This window comes from Mustela nivalis (genome assembly GCF_964662115.1).
Source record: "Mustela nivalis genome assembly, chromosome: 14".
NCBI classification, from domain to species: Eukaryota; Metazoa; Chordata; class Mammalia; order Carnivora; family Mustelidae; genus Mustela; species Mustela nivalis.
The window spans coordinates 92065964-92084032 of NC_139033.1; the positions used below are offsets into that span (position 1 = coordinate 92065964).

At 52.4% G+C, this 18069-nt stretch overlaps 1 protein-coding gene across 5 annotated transcripts in view; it reads right to left on the reverse strand.

Moving 5' to 3' along the window:
• Window positions 1-15332, reverse strand: part of KIAA1671 — a 184568-nt gene extending 169236 nt beyond the window's left edge. For 2 of the 5 annotated variants that reach the window (XM_082698804.1, XM_082698802.1), the window contains exon 1: window positions 15269-15332. The gene's annotated coding sequence lies outside the window, so the exon portion shown is untranslated. Of the gene's footprint in view, window positions 1-15111 lie in introns of all 5 variants that reach the window. The other 3 variants (XM_082698806.1, XM_082698803.1, XM_082698805.1) reach the window with 3 other exon arrangements.
• Window positions 15333-18069: the final 2737 nt, after the last annotated feature.

The following is an 18069-nucleotide window of genomic DNA, read 5'->3' on the forward strand; positions in this document are numbered from 1 at the left end:
TTGGGGAGGGCTGTCCTCCACCTCTGCCCTCATCCTCTGTCACCTGTGGGACAACTACCTCCTCCCTGTCCTCCAGGCTTCCTGCCTCAACCTGAAGTAATTCTCTGCTAGACAGCCAGAAGAATCTCTTTAAAACCCAAACCCACATCCTATCACGAAGGGCCTCCACGCTTACCATCAACCCCATGTTACCCTGCACTGTACCTCCTGCCCAGCTTCCTCTGCTCCTTTGGTTCTTCTAGCATTTCCAACTTTCTCCTATCTTAGGGCCTTTGCACTTGTCAGTTCTTCTGTCCCGAACCCTTCCTCCCACCCAGGCTCTTCAGATAGCCCTTTTGTTGCCTTTAGGTCACTTCAGCTCTAAGTTAATTTCCTCAGAGTCATTCCCTTATTCCCATCTAAAACAGATATTGGGGCGCCTGGGTGGCTCAGTCGGTTAAGCATCTGATTCTTGATTTCAGCTCAGGTCAAGGTCTCAGGGTTGTGAGATGAGCCCTACATCGGGCTCATGCTGGGCATGGAGCCTGCATAAGATTCGCTTCCTCCCTCTCCCTCTGCCCTGCCCCCACTCTCCCCCAATTCTCAAAAAAATAAGTAAGTAAAATAAAAATTAAATAAAACTGCCTGTCTTATTAATGGGACCGTGAATCTGCTTCCTTCCCCACTAGAATGTCTGGCCCATAAAGGCACTGAATCCTGTCATATCCTTAATACAGAGGTGCCTGGGACAGAGCAGGTGCTCAATAAATAGTTGCATGGATGGATGAATGGATGCATGGATGGATGGATGGAGGCTTGGATGCATGGATGGATGGATGCATGGATGCATGGATGCATGGATGGAGCCATGGATGCATGGATGGAGGCATGGATGGATGAGAAGTAAGCAGGTGGGTGAATGGATGTATGCACACATGGGTACATGGATGGATGGGTGAAAGGGCAGAAGGATGAATGGGTAGATGGGTGGATATATGGATGCATGATGTATACACTAAAGGACAGAGAGATGGCGGGTAAATTAAAGGGGGTGAATAGATAGATGGATAGTTGGATGGATAGGTAGGTGGAAGGATGGAAGAATGGATGGATGGATCAAAGGACGGATGGGTAGATGGGTCAGTGGATAGGGAAAAAATAGATGCGTAAAAAGAAGGATGGATAGAAGAAGGAATGGAAAAGTAGATGGAGGGCAAATGGAAGAATTAATGGAGGACCACAGACTTCAGTGGTTCCGACCATGTGTTCATGAGTACAGGGTCCTGAATTCAAATCTCTCATGAATATGGTTGTCTGAAATGGGCGAAAGTATGGTTTTCTGAATAGGTGAAATGAAATAAAGCATGTAAAGCATTTAGTGAATGCTCAATGAACATTAATCATATTATTTTAGCTATCATTAAGTGCTGTAATATATATCTAGGTGGTTCACATTTTGGTTAATTTTGGTGGGGTGTTTGATGTATGTGTGTGTTTTGCTTGTGTTCTACAATGAATCTGGATTGTTTTTGCAATAAGAATCGCCCTCTACAATAACTCTATATTGTTTTTGTAATAAAAACCACCCACACAGTTACACTTCGAGCTTAGCATTTCTCTCCAGCATCATCTTGGGTTTCAGGCCCGGTCCAGCCGCCTACTTTACAGCTACCCCCTCACACTAGACACACTCTGGAAGCAGAAATCCCTCAGGATCGTGCTCCCCGCGGGAGCACTGTCCAAGAAACCCATCTGGAGACCGTGGTCTGTGAAGGGCACAGCCAGGTCAAGGAGATGCCCAGGTCATAGCCCAAGCCAGCAGCATACGAGGCTCCTCAACACTGCCTCCCCCCAGACTCCTCGCTCTGTGGTCCAGCCCCCCAAAAATACAGTTTCTGGTGGTGCATTCAGTACCACATCCCACAAGAGCCAGATGACACATTCGCAAGTTTGGGAGACATCTGGGAGGTGCCATGCCATTGGGAGGACAATATTTGATCTGGAGAACCCCAGGGGTACCCCCAGGATTCAGCAGCCATCCTTCAGAGCAGCTGAGGTAGCTGAATGGAACCTGGGGCACCACTAATGGGAGGCAATGGACAATGCAAACAAGTCATGGGTTTCAGGATCAGCCCCAGGGGCAGGCGCTCCCAATTATGGGTGTTGGGCTGGGTCACTGGCCTCGCATACAAACAGCCCCACCGAGCCCACCAGTGGTGGCCTATCATTGATTGCTTACTGCATGCTGGATGGCTTATCACACAGTCAAGGGTGTGGAGCCCTGGGTAAACGTCCTCTCAAGCAGGGAGCCCCTGCGTGGCTGAGTTGGTTGACTTCCGACTCTTGATTTCGGCTCAGCTTATAATCCCAGGGTCGTGGGATCGAGCCCTGCGTCAGGCTCCGTGCTCAGCACAGAGTCGGTTTAGGATTCTCTCTCTCCCTCCGTCCCTCCACTGGCTCACACATGCTCTCGCTCTCTAAAATAAATAACAAAAGTGGGGGGGGGGCGGAGAAAGACCTCCAAGCAATGTGGAATCAGATGGCAAGATAGGAGTGCTATGAGCAACTGCAGTGACAGTTCCCCACGAGGATTCACTGTGATGATCACAGTAAGCACTCGATCAGTGTTTCTGTTCCAAATGTTCCAAATGACGATAACCGGGAGAGGGCCCTGACTGTGAACATGGCCCTGCCAGCAGCCTTCACATATTGTGCCACAACCACCTTCTAAGGAGAGACCTCCTATTAGCCCCATTTTACAGACAAGGAAACTGAGGGTGGGTCAAGTTGCCTAACTCACCCAGGTTCCCAGAGCAAGTCAGGAGCGACATCATGTGCCTTCATGGGTATTGCCAACCCTAGACTCACCTCTGAAAACCAGGTTCCACTAACCCCTTCCTGTCTCTAGCCCTCTGGGTCCCACTGACGTCCAGGTGACTTCCAAGTTTTCAGCCCTTCTTAGAGGTCGATAGCTGACCCTGCCCTTCGTTCCAGGAGGAGCTGAGCCCAGCCTCAGATCCCAGCCACAGCTAGGGGAGGAGGAGGAAGGGTGCCTGGTGAGCTCATCTTACAGGGGGCCACTTCCGCCCCCTGGGACCATCCAGCTGCTGTAACTTGGACAACACCCAGGCCTCCGCGGGGACAGGAAACGTCCCTGAGTGATAAGTATCAGGACTGGCTTGTAAGAGCATCCAGAACACTTTGTGTGGGCCAACACACCCAGCCCAAGCTCCACCCTGAGCCCCCATCTCTGACCTGAAAGGGAGCAGCATGGGGCACTTCCCGGAGGAGGTGGTCTGGGGGTCCCCCGAGCCTAATGTCCAAATTCACCAGTGGCATACCCCAACATTCCTGGAAAGGGGCTCACTGCTCAACAGCAGAAAAAAAATACACACATATATAAAATGATAGCTAGCAGAGACTATGCATTTGCTGTTCGCCATGCACCTCTAATCCCTGCCCTACATTAACTCACTGAATCCTCAGGCAGCCGCCCTTTGCAGAGAAGTGGAGGCTCAGAGAAGGGACATGACCTGCATAAGGTCACACAGTTAGGAGGTCCCAGAGCCAGGACTGGAACCAAGTCAGCTGAGAATTAAGCCAACAGTCTGAAACCCAAGACAAGGTGCCAATATCTTTCAGTCGTCGGTATGTATGCACAGTGTGACCAAAAAGTCTAGAAATCATACTTCAAAACATTGCCACTGGTTATCTTTAGAAGTTTAAGAGTTAAGTTTAAGCTTAAGAGTTTATTCTCCTCCTTTTGGATTATCCATATTTCTAAATGCTCCACAATGAGAAAAAAAGTATTGTATTATAATGTAAATGTATATAATGTAAGGGTATTATAACAAGGACAAAGAGAGGATAAAAATTAAATCAAACAAGAGTCACTTAACAAGTAGTAATCTCAAGCCACTACATGCCAGGTGTGGAGGGGACAGCCGAATAAGGCAGAACGACTCACCAAAGGTAATTACGAAGGTATGAGAACACTCCAGTACTACAGGAGAGGCATGCACCCGGGGGGAGGGGGCTTACCTAACAGCACCACCCAACCTCCCGACAGGACAGAACGGACAGCAACTCCCTTTCTACCCCACGGTCACCCAGTGACCTCGCTGAGACCTCCCCACCAACCTCAGAGGCAGGCGTTAGCATCCCCATTTCACAGGTGTGAACACTGAGGCTGAGAAGGGAAGCCACTCCTGTGGTTGTGGACCCAAATGCCAGGGTCGCATGGCTCCAAACCTGGGCAGTGTCTTCAGGCTGCTGCCGCCGCCCATGGAAGAGCCACCTTTTGAGGGTGACTCAGGCCTCAGAATAGGAACTGGGTGACACACCAGAGAGCCCCTGTGGAAGCCCAGGTGACCCCAATGAAAGCCATGGCAGATGGCTCACACTTGGGCTGCTGGGTCAACCAGCATGCTGGGCATTCCAAAAAACCCTTTTCCAACAAACTGCCACTTTTAGCGAACCGGACTAAGGAAAAGCAGAGGGGCTATGATTAAGGCACATGGACAAAGGCGATCCTGCGAGGCTTGAGGGCCTCCTTTCCGGGACTCGTACCGACACACAGTCATCAGGCACCTGTCGCCTCTCCAAGATGGTGGTCTGCTAGTTGCCAATTAGCATCCCCAAATATCGGGAGCACCATGGGGACCAGTTTGGCTGCAAAGTTGACAGAAGGGGGACCGGGAGAATGGGACGCCCGACTTCCCATTAGAGCCCTGAGCCCACCATTCTCTGCTTCCTCGTCTCGCTCCCCTGAGAGGGCAGGAGTCCACATCCCAAGCAGCCCCAGCCCCGAGCACAAACCCTGGTACACAGTGGGCGCTTAATCAATAACAAAGATGAAAAGGATCAACTTTCCCAGGGGAGGAAAGGAAGCACTGCAATGGGAATTCTCAGGGGAGAGAAGGTATTTCCCACAGGGCCAGCAGAAGATGGGGAGAAGGCATCAGGCCGCCTCGAGCATTATTATAGGAAGTCTGGGTTTGCAGATGGCAGGCCTGAGTTCAAATCCGACCTCTGCCACTTCTGCCTCAAACTGAGCAAGTAAGAAGCTTCTGGAAGCGACCCATCCAGTTGCCCTTCCCTGGTGAAAGAGGCCCAAAGAGGGGTAGGGGCTCATTCAAGGACACATAGCAGAGTAGCTGGTGTTAGAACCAAGTCCTGACTTCTGGCCCAGAACTTGTTCTCTGACACTCTGTGTTCTCTCCCATGACCTAGGATCCCTTCACATGCCAAGTACAGTCCCGGGAGGGCAGGTGGTCAGTTCCAGAAACAAAGGCAAAAGTTTCCAGGCTGGGACCTAAAATGAAAGAGATGATCGTGGGCAGCTTCCCAGGCCAAAGGGCCCTGGGAGATCCACCCTCAGCAACAGCTGGCCCAGGGCCCAGGGCTGCGCTCTGCGGGCACAGCGCCCACCAAGGCCCAGGCTTCGCGTCCGGGCAGGTCTGCCGGCGCCAGTTCATACACTTACCTCAGGGTCCCCAGTGTGCCTGCTGGCATCCCCTTCTGCCAAGAGCCCTGCACACCCTGAGTTTCCTTCCCCCCAGCAGTGTCTCACCGCCCCCTGGGTAAACAGGCAGGTCCCAGAAAGGGCTTTCGTCACCGAGGACACAAAACAAAAAAGAAAAGAACTATAAACACTTGGCTAGGAGCTGCAGCCTGACCCAGAGCCTTTGAAAATACAGCTGGGTCCCCCACGGGCGGGACACCGCCGATGACACTCACACACAAAGGGGCTCCAGGGCTCCTTGCCTGCCACTAGCTGTGAGGTGGGGTGGGGGGCAGTGCTCGGGCTCTCAGAGGCTCGGCTTCCTCATCTGTAAAATGGGAACGACACTAACACCTGTCTCTACAGGGTGAAGAAGGGATCCCGCTAAGGATGAGATAAAATAAAGCACAAACCCATGTGTCCATCCAAGGAGCTGGAATATACGAAGCAGTCAATCCAAGCTAACTCTCATTTCTTATTATAGTGCCTGTTACTATTTCTGCCGCTACCACAAGTGAGAAAGATTCATATCGTGATTTACAAAGCAAGTCCTTGGTGTATCTTACGCACTTTGGTTTTAAAGACCCCCAGGTGATCTTATATGGGGAAGGGTTCCCATCTTACAAATGCCTAGCAAGTGCAAGGAGCTTTATATGGTTACCTCACCCCGTCACACAAGGACTCCACAGGGAAAACCCTAGCATCTTCTTTCTGCAGATGAGAACTGAGGCTCGCGCAGAGGCCAAGTCACTTGCCCAAAGTCACACAGCAATGATGTGAGGGAGAGAGGACAGACAGCCAGGAAGGTCCAGCTCTGTCCTGCTTTACCCCCGGGGGGAGGCAGCAGGGGGAGAGGGTCAGGACCCATGTGCTGTGGTCAGGCTGCCTAGACCTGCATTCACCCTTCCCCACAGGGACCCTGGGCATGCAACTCCCTCTCTGAGCCTCTTCTGTCAAATGGGGACATGAGAATAACAAGAAACACAGATGAGCACAATGCCTAGGAGAGAACGAATACTCCCTACTTCTTGGTTTTATTTCACTATAAATAACAGCAATGTTCTCAAAAGCTAAGTCTCAGCCAGTGGAAGAAAGGCAGCCTCACTCATCAACCCCAAACTTCTTTTTTTTTCCCCCAAGATTTTATTTTTTATTTTTAAAGAGAGGGAGAGGGGAGGGAGAGCATGCATAAGCAGGGGGAGGGCGCCAGGGGGAGAAGGAGAGGGAGAGAATCCCAAGTAGGCTCCCCACTGAGCATAGAGCCCAATGTGAGGCTTGATCTCACAACCCTGAGATCGTGACCTGAGCCAAAACCAGAAGTCAGACACTTAACTGACTGAGCCACCTGGGTGCCTCAGCCTGCAACTTCTGAAGGCACAGAGGCCCGGGCAGAAGACCCCCAGGTTCACACAGGTCAAAAAGGCTCTCCTTTCTTGCCTCCAGTGACATCCTGGCTCATCTAAGACTCACCAGATGGATGAGGAAATGCTTAGAGAGGTAAAGCGACCTGCCTGGGGTCACACAGGAATCCCATGCGTGGGGCACACCAGAATCTCTACCAAGCCCACCTAGCTTCCTTCAGGAACCCACCCCTGACACCCAGCAGAATCCCATTTGCCCCAGCACAGAACTGGGCAGGAACACATGAAGGAGTGACTGAGTGAGCTCCACCCCTTGTGCCTAGCTTGGGTGGCCTCACAACCATGGGCTTCTGAAACCCATGAGCCCTCCCACCACGGGCGGTGGGAACATTCCTGAAATGCAGGGCTTCCAGGGCTCCTCCCTGGCTGGACTGGAGCCCCGGTTTGAGAGTGCAGAGCGGTTTGAGAGTGCAGAGCGGTCGATAAAGGCAGCTGGTCCCTCCCCAGCAGGTAATGCGTGCCCTGGGGGAGAGAATGTCATAGAAACAGGGATCCATTAACAGACAGCCCTCTAGCCACAGCAGAGGGAGGCAGAGCACCTGCTCAGAAGCTGAGGTCAAGAAGCATCCCTCTCCTCACGCCTTTTCCCAAGGCCCTGTGGGTTCCCAGGAGCAGAAGGAACCCCCCTGGGCTTTTGCAAACTAATAATAATACAAGACAGTAATGAAGAGAATGCTGACACACACATTCATTAGCACGTGCTATGTATTAGCCCCGTTAACGAGGCAGACGCTAGTATTCCTCCCAGTTTACAGACAGGAAACTAAGGCACCAAGGTTTAACTGCCTGGTCCAGAGTCAAACCCAGTGTTGGCGCAGGGATTTGAACCCAGGCAGTCTGAATACATATTCCCACAGGGTACTGGGAATATCCAGTTCTGCAGAATTCCATGTTCCACCCCAGTCGCACTCACAGGCACCAGCAGTTGGTGCCTGCCAAGAGCTGCAGAGCCTGACCAACGGTCACAAGCATGGACCCTACGGCCACTCTACAGACAGGAAAACCGAGGCTTGAGGGGTAATTAGGAGAGTGGACAGTCATATGACCCACAGCGACAGAGCTGGGATTTGAATGTAAATCTGACTCCTCCCCAGCCTCCCCCTGGCCTCACTGTGCTCCCCCGCTGGGCTTTACCAGCTGCGGGTACCATAGCCTGAGCAACTGGAAACTGAATCCAAAGCAAAAATCAGTCAAGGGGCACCTGGGCGGTACAGTTGGAAAAGTGTTCGATTTTTTTTTTTTTTTAAGATTTTATTTATTCATTTGACAGAGCGAAATCACAGGTAAGCAGAGAGGCAGGCAGAGAGAGGAGGAAGCAGGCTTCCCGCGGAGCAGAGAGCCCGACGCGGGGCTCGATCCCAGGACCCTGAGATCATGACCTGAGCCGAAAGCAGAGGCTTTAACCCACTGAGCCACCCAGGCGCCCCAAGTGTTCGATTTTTGATTTTGGTTCAGAGTCATGGGATCAAGCCCCACATCCGGCTCCACACTCAGCATGGAGCCTGCTTAAGACTCTCTCCCTGTCCCTCTGCCCTTCCCCGCCATGCTCTCTCTCTCAAATAAATCTTTTTTTTTTGAAAAAAAAAGTCAACCAAGATAATGGTGCCTCACCTTCACACTTCACATCACAGACACAAAACACCTGCTTGCTCAATATCATGTTTGGGCTTCACAGCAGCTCTGCCTGAAAGGGCACATTATTCCCATTTCCCAGGTAGGGAAACCACGGCTCACACAGGTGAACTGCCTGTTCTGGGTTATCAGCTCTAACCAGGTCTCCTTATGCAGAAAGAGCCCTCCTCTGATGGGTCCCACACAAATCAGGCTCCATGATGCTCAAAGCCCTCTCCGGGTGGACCCTCCACCCAGACTCCATCCTGCCCCCACCCGAAACCTGATTGTGACAGGGTGTATTACTGCTCAGGAAACACAGACTCCCTCCCTCACAGCCTCCACTGGGAGAGTATATGTTCTTCTGCTGGGCTCGGCCATATGACTTGCTTTAACCATCAGAGAGCAGAAGGAACACCACTGCCTGAGTTCCTGGTAGAGATTTTCTGAGGCACCACGGGACCCCACTGAGCTCCTGAGCATCCACTATCCATCACAGAAAAGCGGCTGCCCAACAGCCTGGGTATCAAGATGAAGGTATGTGGGGCAGGCACACACCGAATTCCAATCTTGATGTCCAGGCTGCTTCCCAAAACCCAGTCAAGTTCAGCTGAGTCATCTGCTGACCCGGCAACATGAAACAAATGGTTTGCCATTAAAGCCCACTGCAACTTGGCCAATGCTTGTTACACAGTATTATCATAGGTAAACCGGGCAGATACAAAGCCACCTATCCCTAGAGGGAAGCAGGTGGGCTTGTATGTACAATGGGCAAATACCTTCCAGGACATGGCCCCCAGCAGGCTGGGTTCCGACCCAAGGGCTGCAAAGGGTGCTGCCTGCAGGAACCATCACCCTCCCTATGGTCACGCCAAATGCTACCCCAGAGCCACCTGTAAGGCAAAGCCATTCACTGCCCCCTCCCCAACCCCAAAATACACCAGCAGGCTCTCTCTCCCACAGCCTCAGGAGGAATGTGAAATGTTCAACAGCTCAGGAGGGAAATGGGTCAGGCTAGATCCACATCCCAAACCCCCTTTACTCCAACACCTCCACATCCTAGAATCCACCCTCCAACCGGAATGCAAGACGCGTGCAAACACAGAACAGGGATGTCTATTACACTGCTGTGTGTCACGGCAAAAAGCATGCCACTCGATGCCCACCCACAGGGGATCTGTTCAATAACCAAGAGCACCTTCAGGCATTGGGGTATTAATTCAGCTTTTTAAAGGGTAGGGTCAGTCAACACATTCTGAAACAGGAAAGAATCCAAATCTATTTTTAATGTATGTGTGAAATTCTGTTTTATCACCACTGTTAAAAGAATATGTCTACACAGACGGATTCATCTGTTGATTCCATGACTGTTTGCAGAGCAAACAAGTGAAGACAGACAGGGTTTCTGCTTCTCAGAGCATAAAGTCTAGAGGTGGAGGAGGCGGAAGGTAGTGACTCCACTACAACATGTAACGAGAGTGGTAACAACCATTGCACACGGAGCACTGACCACCTGCCGGGCCCTTCTCCTTCACTCTGCACAGCAATCCTCAGAAGGAAGACCCTCGATTCACCTCTGGTCACTAATGAGGAAACTGGGGCTCAGAGAGGTTAAATCACCTGCCCAGGGTCACACAGTGGCAAAACCAAGATTCAATGCCTTCCACATGGCTCCAGAGTGAACATAAAAATAACTGACACACCTGGTGGCTCTGTCAGTTAAGCAGCTGCCTTCAGCTCAGGTCATGATCCCAGGGTCCTGGGATCGAGACCCACATCGGGCTCCCTGCTCAGCAGGAAGCCTGCTTCTCCCTCTCCCACTCCCCTGCTTGTGTTCCCCTTCTCTCCGTCAGATAAATTTGAAAAAAATGTTTAAAAATTAAAAAAACAACTTAGATAAATAGAATGTGACAAGGGCTGATGCGGGAAGACTCACTTGTCACTTAAAATACTATCATGTTTCCATCTTTGAAGTACTTGGTATGTTACATGTTACTCTCACAATACAAATATATATAGTGTACATGTGTGTACCACTTCTGACTTAGGGATGTAAATACCCCAAGATGACGCTCTGGGGACATATTTAAATTCTTAACAGAGACAAGGCTATAGAACATTTCAAAGGTCATCTAACTGAGCAATTAAGTGACAGAGCAGTGGTATGGAGCAGAAGTTAATCCATGATCATCTGCATACCTGTCTCCCTTGACCTCCCCGCCACTTTTTTCCTCCCATCCAACTGACCAGATTCCTGAGGAGTGAATTCCTGAGAGCAGAGGCTCTTTTGAATTGCCCATATATGATGCTCAATAAAATATTCATCATATGAAGGGAAAGGGGTATGTGTGTGTGTGTGTGTCCCTCAAATGAAACAGTGTGCTTCTAAATGAGAGGAGTTTGAACAGTGGGAGTGGATAGGATTCCCAGAGCCTCGGCTTCATAAACTCCAAAACCCACTGTCCCCCTAACAGGAATCACCCAAGTTTGTTGTGAAAATTAAAAAAAAAAAAAGAGAGAGAGAGAGAGAGAGAGTTTAGCCTAGAGTCTGGCACATATGGGGGGTCCAGCAAACAGCTGGTATTCTGATGTGTTCTCTGCTTTACAGTTTCTCCAACCATCCCACTTTACAGAGGAAGAAACCGAGGTTTTAAGAGGGACAAGGCTTATCTGGGGGTCACAGTCCTATCTGCCTCAGTGAGTGGGGTAAGGAATACTGAACTCCTAGACAGAGATCTTCCTGCTCTCTTTTTCTTTTTTTTAAAGATTTTATTTATTTATTTGACAGAGATCACAAGTAGGCAGAGAGGCAGGCAGAGAGAGAGGAGGAAGCAGGCTCCCTGCTGAGCAGAGAGCCCGATGTGGGGCTCGATCCCAGGACCCTGAGATCATGACCTGAGCCGAAAGCAGAGGCTTTAACCCACTGAGCCACCCAGGTGCCCTCTTTTTCTTTTTTTAATTTATTCATTTGAGACAGAGAAAGAGAAAGAGCATGAATGGGGGGGGGGGGGCATAGAGGGAGAGAGAGAGAAGCAGACTCCCCACTGAGCAGAGAGCCCAACATGAAGCTCTGGCCCAGGACCCCAGGATCATGACCTGAGCAGAAGGCAAAAGCTTAATCAACTGAGCCACCCAGGCACCCCTTCCTGCCCTCTTTTATATCCCAAACCTGGCAAAAAAGTTTCCTGCTTGGGCATTTAGAGTGACACAAAGTGAATGTTCACACAAAGTGAAGAGAATTTTTATTCCTGATGATCTTTCATTCATTCAGCACACTCTGTGTTCTGGGCATACCACCAATAAGTATGCGGTTCTCCAGTTAAGCTATGCTTTCGCCCGGGCTGCTCCTTCTGCTGGAATGTCTTCCCCTTGCCTCCTACTCATCCTTCAGGACTCAGCTCAAGTGTCACCTGTGGCTGCCCAGCCCCCCACACACACACTCCCAACACCAGGTTGGGAGAGGTGCCTGAAACACATCTGATGACAAGCCAGAATGGATAATTACCACACCCATGACTTAGTGAGCGCAGACCAGTGTACACACGGTGCCTGGCACTTCTGTGTACTGCTTCCCTGAACTCGTGTAACGACCCTTTGAGCGAGGGGGAGAAGCACACTGTGAGCCCATTTTACAGATGAGGAAGTTGAGTCTCAAACCAAGTACGATACCCGAAACCACAGCCAGGAAAGGTGTGCTCTCTCTTTTCTATCCTTGTCTCCTCCTGGAAGCCTCCCTGGGTTTATTTACCCTGCTGCACCCTGGTTCAGCCACACCAGCCTGAGGTTTATTGACTCCACCTTACAGATTCCAAACATCCACAAGCTGCAAGTTGGAAGGAAGTTTAAATTCCTGCTCTGCCCCATTACAGAGTCCTGCATCTGTGAAATGGGAATAATGAGCCCCATGTGCAAGTGTGGCATCCCAAGGATGTGGATGTTTATGACCATCCCTGGGCAGGTAGCACAGGGGCGCTCAGCAAGGTCTGCTGAATTGGATGGAATACTGGCATGATCTTCAAGCCACCTCCCTCAAGGGAGGGGGGATCCCTCCTCCCAAGAGACTGCTCTGTCTCCAGAAGGGTCTTCAACCACATGGCTCCCTAAATATCATACTGACCAATGTCCATATGCAAGTTCAGACAACAACCTCTCATCCGGATGTTTCTAGCAGCCCCCGCTGGCCTCTGAGCCTCCTAAGAGTAAGACAAGCTTTCCAAAACACACATCTGACCCTCTCCCACAGAGAAACTTCCACGGCACCCCACAGCCCTGGAATAAAGTCCTAACCCCCGCGAATGGTTGACCTGGCCCTGGCCAGTGTCTCCTGCCAACACCCCACGCTCCCTCCTGTATTCAGGCCATTCTGTTCTCTTTTTCTGGCTCGCAACACCATCCTCTCCCCCTGGCAAGCTCTCCAAGAAACTAAAGCCCCGATCCCTTTCCCCCTGCCAGAAGGGAGGCATCACACCCTCTGCCCCATTACCAGAGCGCTCCCCTCTAGACAACTGCCTTCTTTCACCAGGCTTTACCCCTCAACACTGTGACTGCTGGCCTCCTCTTGAACACAATGTCTTGAAATATTTATTGCATAGCACACACACATGAATGAATGAATGAATGAAGCACATCTAAAATACTCCTTGGGAGTTCTTTTTCTGAATTGGTCAGAGATGTGTTCTGGAGATGCCGTGAGGGAAGATATGCTCAGGGCCAGACAGTGGGCTGTTCCACTGTCAAGGTCAGGCTTGAATGAAAGCCCCCAGGACCTCTGAGTGTGTCTGGGGGGGGCCGGGTCCCTCCACCCTCAGAATCTGGGGTGAGGGCTGCAACCCCAACATCAAGAATGAGCCTTGATGGCAGCCTCAGTGGACTGCCAGAATGTAATGCCAGGAGGACAGAGCCTACATTGTCCTGTGTCTGCCACATAGTAGGTGCTCAAGACATACACAGGCTGATTGAATGAGCATGCTCATTCACGCCGCTGAACCATGCGTCCAGACCCCGTGGTGGAAGCCTGCCCTTCTCTCAGGTTAACTGCACCCTTGTCAAGCATACAAATCGTTTAAAAAACTATTCCCCTTCCAACCACCAAGCCCGGAGCTAGTGCCCGCACCGCTCCCTTGGGAACTGTCCCAGGGATGAGATGCCAGGGTCTGGAGGTGAATGCATGTTTGTCCAGGAGGCTCCGTGGATTAGGAAAAGGAAAGCTGAGCCAATGGAGAAGCCTGGTCGAAATGCCCTGGTTACTGATTAGCCAAACCCCAGAGTTTCTCTCTTGCAAGGAGGATCAGAGGGGCCATAAACCCCTCAGGAGGAAAGCTCGAGTTAAATAGCTCTCTAATCCTGCAGTTTAAAAAGAAATCGAGTTGCCTTGCTGGAGCTTCCCTGGGATACTGGAAGGGAAGTGCAGGGGATGGACCTAGGAAAGAAGGCGCCACAGAAGGAGGGCCCACTAATATTTACAGAGTCCCTACCTGTTTTATCACATCTATTAATCCTGCCAGTCACCCAGAAGAGGGAGCACTCTGACCCCCCAATCCCACCCCACTTGGCCCCGAGGAGAGACCGGGCTCAGAGAGGTGAAGTGTTTTCCCCAAGGTCACAAAGAAGCTACAAAGCAAAGAGCTCTTTCTTTGTGCAACAGGTACAGCCCTTTCCCTTCCAAAAGGTAATGGCTACTCCTGGCTAGAGAAAGTTCAGCCCTGGCCGGCAGGAATCCCAGGCCATCTAAGGCGGCGCGCGGAGGTCACACACCCCGCTACAAGAGGAGAGCAGGACTTCAGGGCGCGGCGCCCCGGCTCCGAAGCGTGTGTGTTCTAGGAGGGTGTGGAAAGGTCAGGGCTCGGGTAGGGGTCAGCGGGCTACTTCCCCTCCCGAGGGCCCCGCCTGTAGCCCGGAGCGGCGCCGCCAAGGGGATGAGGGCCCTCCAAGCCTGCCCGGGAACGGGGGCGGGGCGGGTGGTACCGAACCTTAATCCCATCAGGGCGCATTAGGCCTGGGAAGGCGCGCGGAGGGGAGCGAAGGCCCGGCGGGGAGAGCAAGTCTGGAGCCCCGGACCCCCGGCGCCCGAGGGGCCCCGCGCGCTGCTCTCCACCACCCCCGCTGCCCGCAGGATCCACTCGCCCCGGGCTCGGCCTCGCCGGGCACCGCCGCTTCCCAGTGCCCACCTCCGGGCCTCCAACCCGCAGGGATGTGCAGATCCTAGCCGCTCCAGGCTGAGTACCCGATCTCCCGCGATCCCCCAGCTCCCGGCCACCAGATCTCCTCTCGGAATCCATTGCCAAGGCTCGGACAAGCAGGAGTGGGGGCGGGGGAGGAACAAGGGGTAGGGATCCGACTAGCTCCCAGTCTCCAGTCACCGACCCCCGCCACCCCCAGGCTGGAGATGGAGTGGGACCTCAGGCCGCCGGTGCCCGATCCACTCCTGGGATCGACTCCCAAGTCTTCAGCCTGGTGGCGCGGGCTCCATTGGCTGCCCTGTGCGGGATCTTCCCGCGGGATCCACTCGCAAGTCTCGGAAGACAGATCCCAGTCTCCCAAATCGGGATCTCCCGTCCACGCAGACCCAGAGCCGTGGGAGATCCACCGGGTCCCCACCTCTTCCTCGGCCAACTTTGCCAACTTTTCTCCCGGGGCCTCAGCCGAGCAGAAACTTGGCGTCCATCTCCCACCGTCGCCTCCCCAGCCCCTTCGCGGGCCGGGCGCTGGGAGCAGACAGCCCGCCCCCACAGCCGGCGGCCACCGCACAACCTACCCTGCAGCCGCCGCCGCCTGCCCGCGCCGCGCCGCCACCTGCCCGCAGCCCGCGGCACCTGCCCGCGCCGCCGCGGCCCCGCGCAGCCTAGCCTGCTGGGGGCGGGGCCTCGGGCGGGGAAGCGCCCCCGTCACCATGGGAACCGCGGCCGTCAGCGCCTGCGCGGAAGGACCCGGGGCGGAGTGCGGCCGGCCCGACCGGCGAGCGCCGCAGGTTCCTAGGCCTGGGGACTCTCGGGGGCGGCCAGAGGTCGCGAGCGCGGTTGCGGGGCAGGGGTTGGGGGCAAGCACTCCTCCCGGAAGCGCTCTGGGTCTGCAAGGCCGACCCCGCAGCTCGCGACTCGGAACGTGCTCGTGGTACCACATTCCCGGGACCACCCGGAGACCTCGGTCGGGATCCCCCCGCAAAGCGCGCCGGCCTGCCGTGGGGCCTACGCTCCCGAGAGCCTAAGGCAGCCGGGGAACTCAGGAGGCTCTGGGTAAACCTTCGGCCATTGAATCGTCCCGGCTGAGGTCGCCCGCCTAGGAGCAGAGGGGAATGTGCGCGAGGCGCTGGCGCCCCCTCGCGGCCTGCCGGTGTCACTGCACCGCGGAGCCCGCGGGCGTGGCGGGAAGCTACAGTGGAGGCGAGGCGGAGTGGGGCACGGCTGCTTCCTTTGGGTTGTGGTGGGGGGCTAGGGGTATGAAGACTTTGGAACAAGTTGAGAGACTTGTAGGAAGTCGCCCCTAAACAAGAAAATGCCCGTGTTGCTATCTTTCACTCGTTTACATGCCATCCCTCTTTATTAAGCACCTACTGTAGGCTGGGCCTGAGCACCCAGTGATAGTAGGTGCAGCTAGCAATATCTGGGCTCTTGTGGAATTTACAGACATTCAAAAAATAATTGCACAAATAAATCAAATTGCGCTGGTGACACAGACTCCCGAGGAAATGCACTGGGCGTGAATAACTGGAGGTCCTAAAATCATAAGCATTTATTGTAAATAAATGCTCAGAAGAGGTAAAGAGACAGCAGACATCACATTGTGGCTTTGGGAGAATTGGTGGGAAGCTCTCTCGCCCCCTCTTTCTCTTGATTTGTTGGTGTCTGTGTGTAAGGGAGGGTACACCTGTTGCAGGAGTTCTTTCCATCTGCACAACAGTCCTTTGAAGTGAGGACCACCACCAACCCCATTTTACCATGGAGTAGCCTAAGGCTCCCTAACTGACTCGAAATGGTGAGGTAGAGGCCTCGTGCCATCTTACACTGTAGGATAGTCTACTTTATCATCTGGATGTCTTCAACACAATCATCAAGGACCCAACTCAGTGATTTTTAAATATGACTGCCACCCCTAGGGACAGGAGACAGAGAATGGTTGCATTGAAAGTTTAAACCGGTCAAAATCCATGCTTCAGCACAGCTTTTACAAGACAGCTGTATGTTCTGGAAGCAAAGGCAAATCATTGGTTCTTGTCTGCTCCCTTCTCTAAAGCTCCTGGAAGCAGAGACACTGTCCCTTTTGTTCACTCCTGATTCCCAGTGCCTAGAGCAGGTCTTGGCACATAGCAAGCATTCAATAAATACTGAGGGCGATAAATATTGGGTTAAATGCATGAATGACCAACAGCAGTGTATCATCCACCCTCTCTCTTCTCTAATCTTATAGGAATTCCCTGTCTCTCCCCGGCAAATCTCAATGAACCAGAATGTGTGGACTGAGGGTTCTGTTTAACCAAATATTGTGTGTTTCACCAGAGGAGAGAAGACAATCCTCCTTCTGCCACCACCCACAGAAACCCCAAACCCAGGCGTATCCCCAGCTCTGACCAGCCCTCCCCAAATCTTTGCCCCAAGAGGTGCCCCAGCCCCAGTCCAGCGCCAGTCCTCCTGCATCTGTCAAGCTTTGAGGGAATCTCAGAAGTGACAAACTACAATTCCCAGGGTGCTCCTGGCCTCAAGAGGGGGAGGACTTCCTGGTTCAGCCCCTCAGTCGATTTCCCCCGCATTCCTGTATCCTTCCATCCAGGTGAGAGGCTGCCAGCCAGCACACACCCAGAGATTATACCCTCACCAAAGAGGTATCAGATTGTGCATTGTTTCCAGAGCCAACACTCTCACCCCTCCCAGCTCTGGCTTTTTTCTTCCTGGGGATTGAGGACAATGCCACCCCAGGACTTTCCCAGAACCCTTTCTCTGTGATCTGCACCCTTCTCCAGGGACTCTGTCGTGATATGGCAGCTCTATCCAATAGAATGTTCTGCAATGATGGAGATGTTTTACACCTATACTGTCCAACATTAGCCACAGTTGACTACTGAGCACTTGAAATGCTGCCAGTGGGACTGAGAATCTGAATTTTAAATTGTATTTAATTTTAATTAATTTAAATCTAAACAGCCACATGTGGCTACGGCTACCATACTGCACAGAATCATTCTAGAACTCACACACTCCTTTACAAAGACCATATTCATGCATTTTCATTAGTTCATACTTACCCATTTTTGTTTCTCTTGTAATTTGCCTGCTTCTTGAGGATGACATGGGCCAGTATATTCTTTGAAATGTTTTCCCTTACCACCAGGCCTTTGCCCATGCTGTGGCCTAGGTCTGGAACACTTCACGCTTCACCTGTCCATCATCTGTAACAACTACATATCCTTCAGATCTTTAACCTCATTTCCCCTGAGAAGCCACCTCTGATTACCATCCCTGACTACCATACTGTGGCATCTGAGTCTTCCACCCATCAGCAATCACACCGTAGCACCCAGTTCCCTGCCTTGCTTTCTAGACTGTGAGCTCCTTGGGAGCAAAG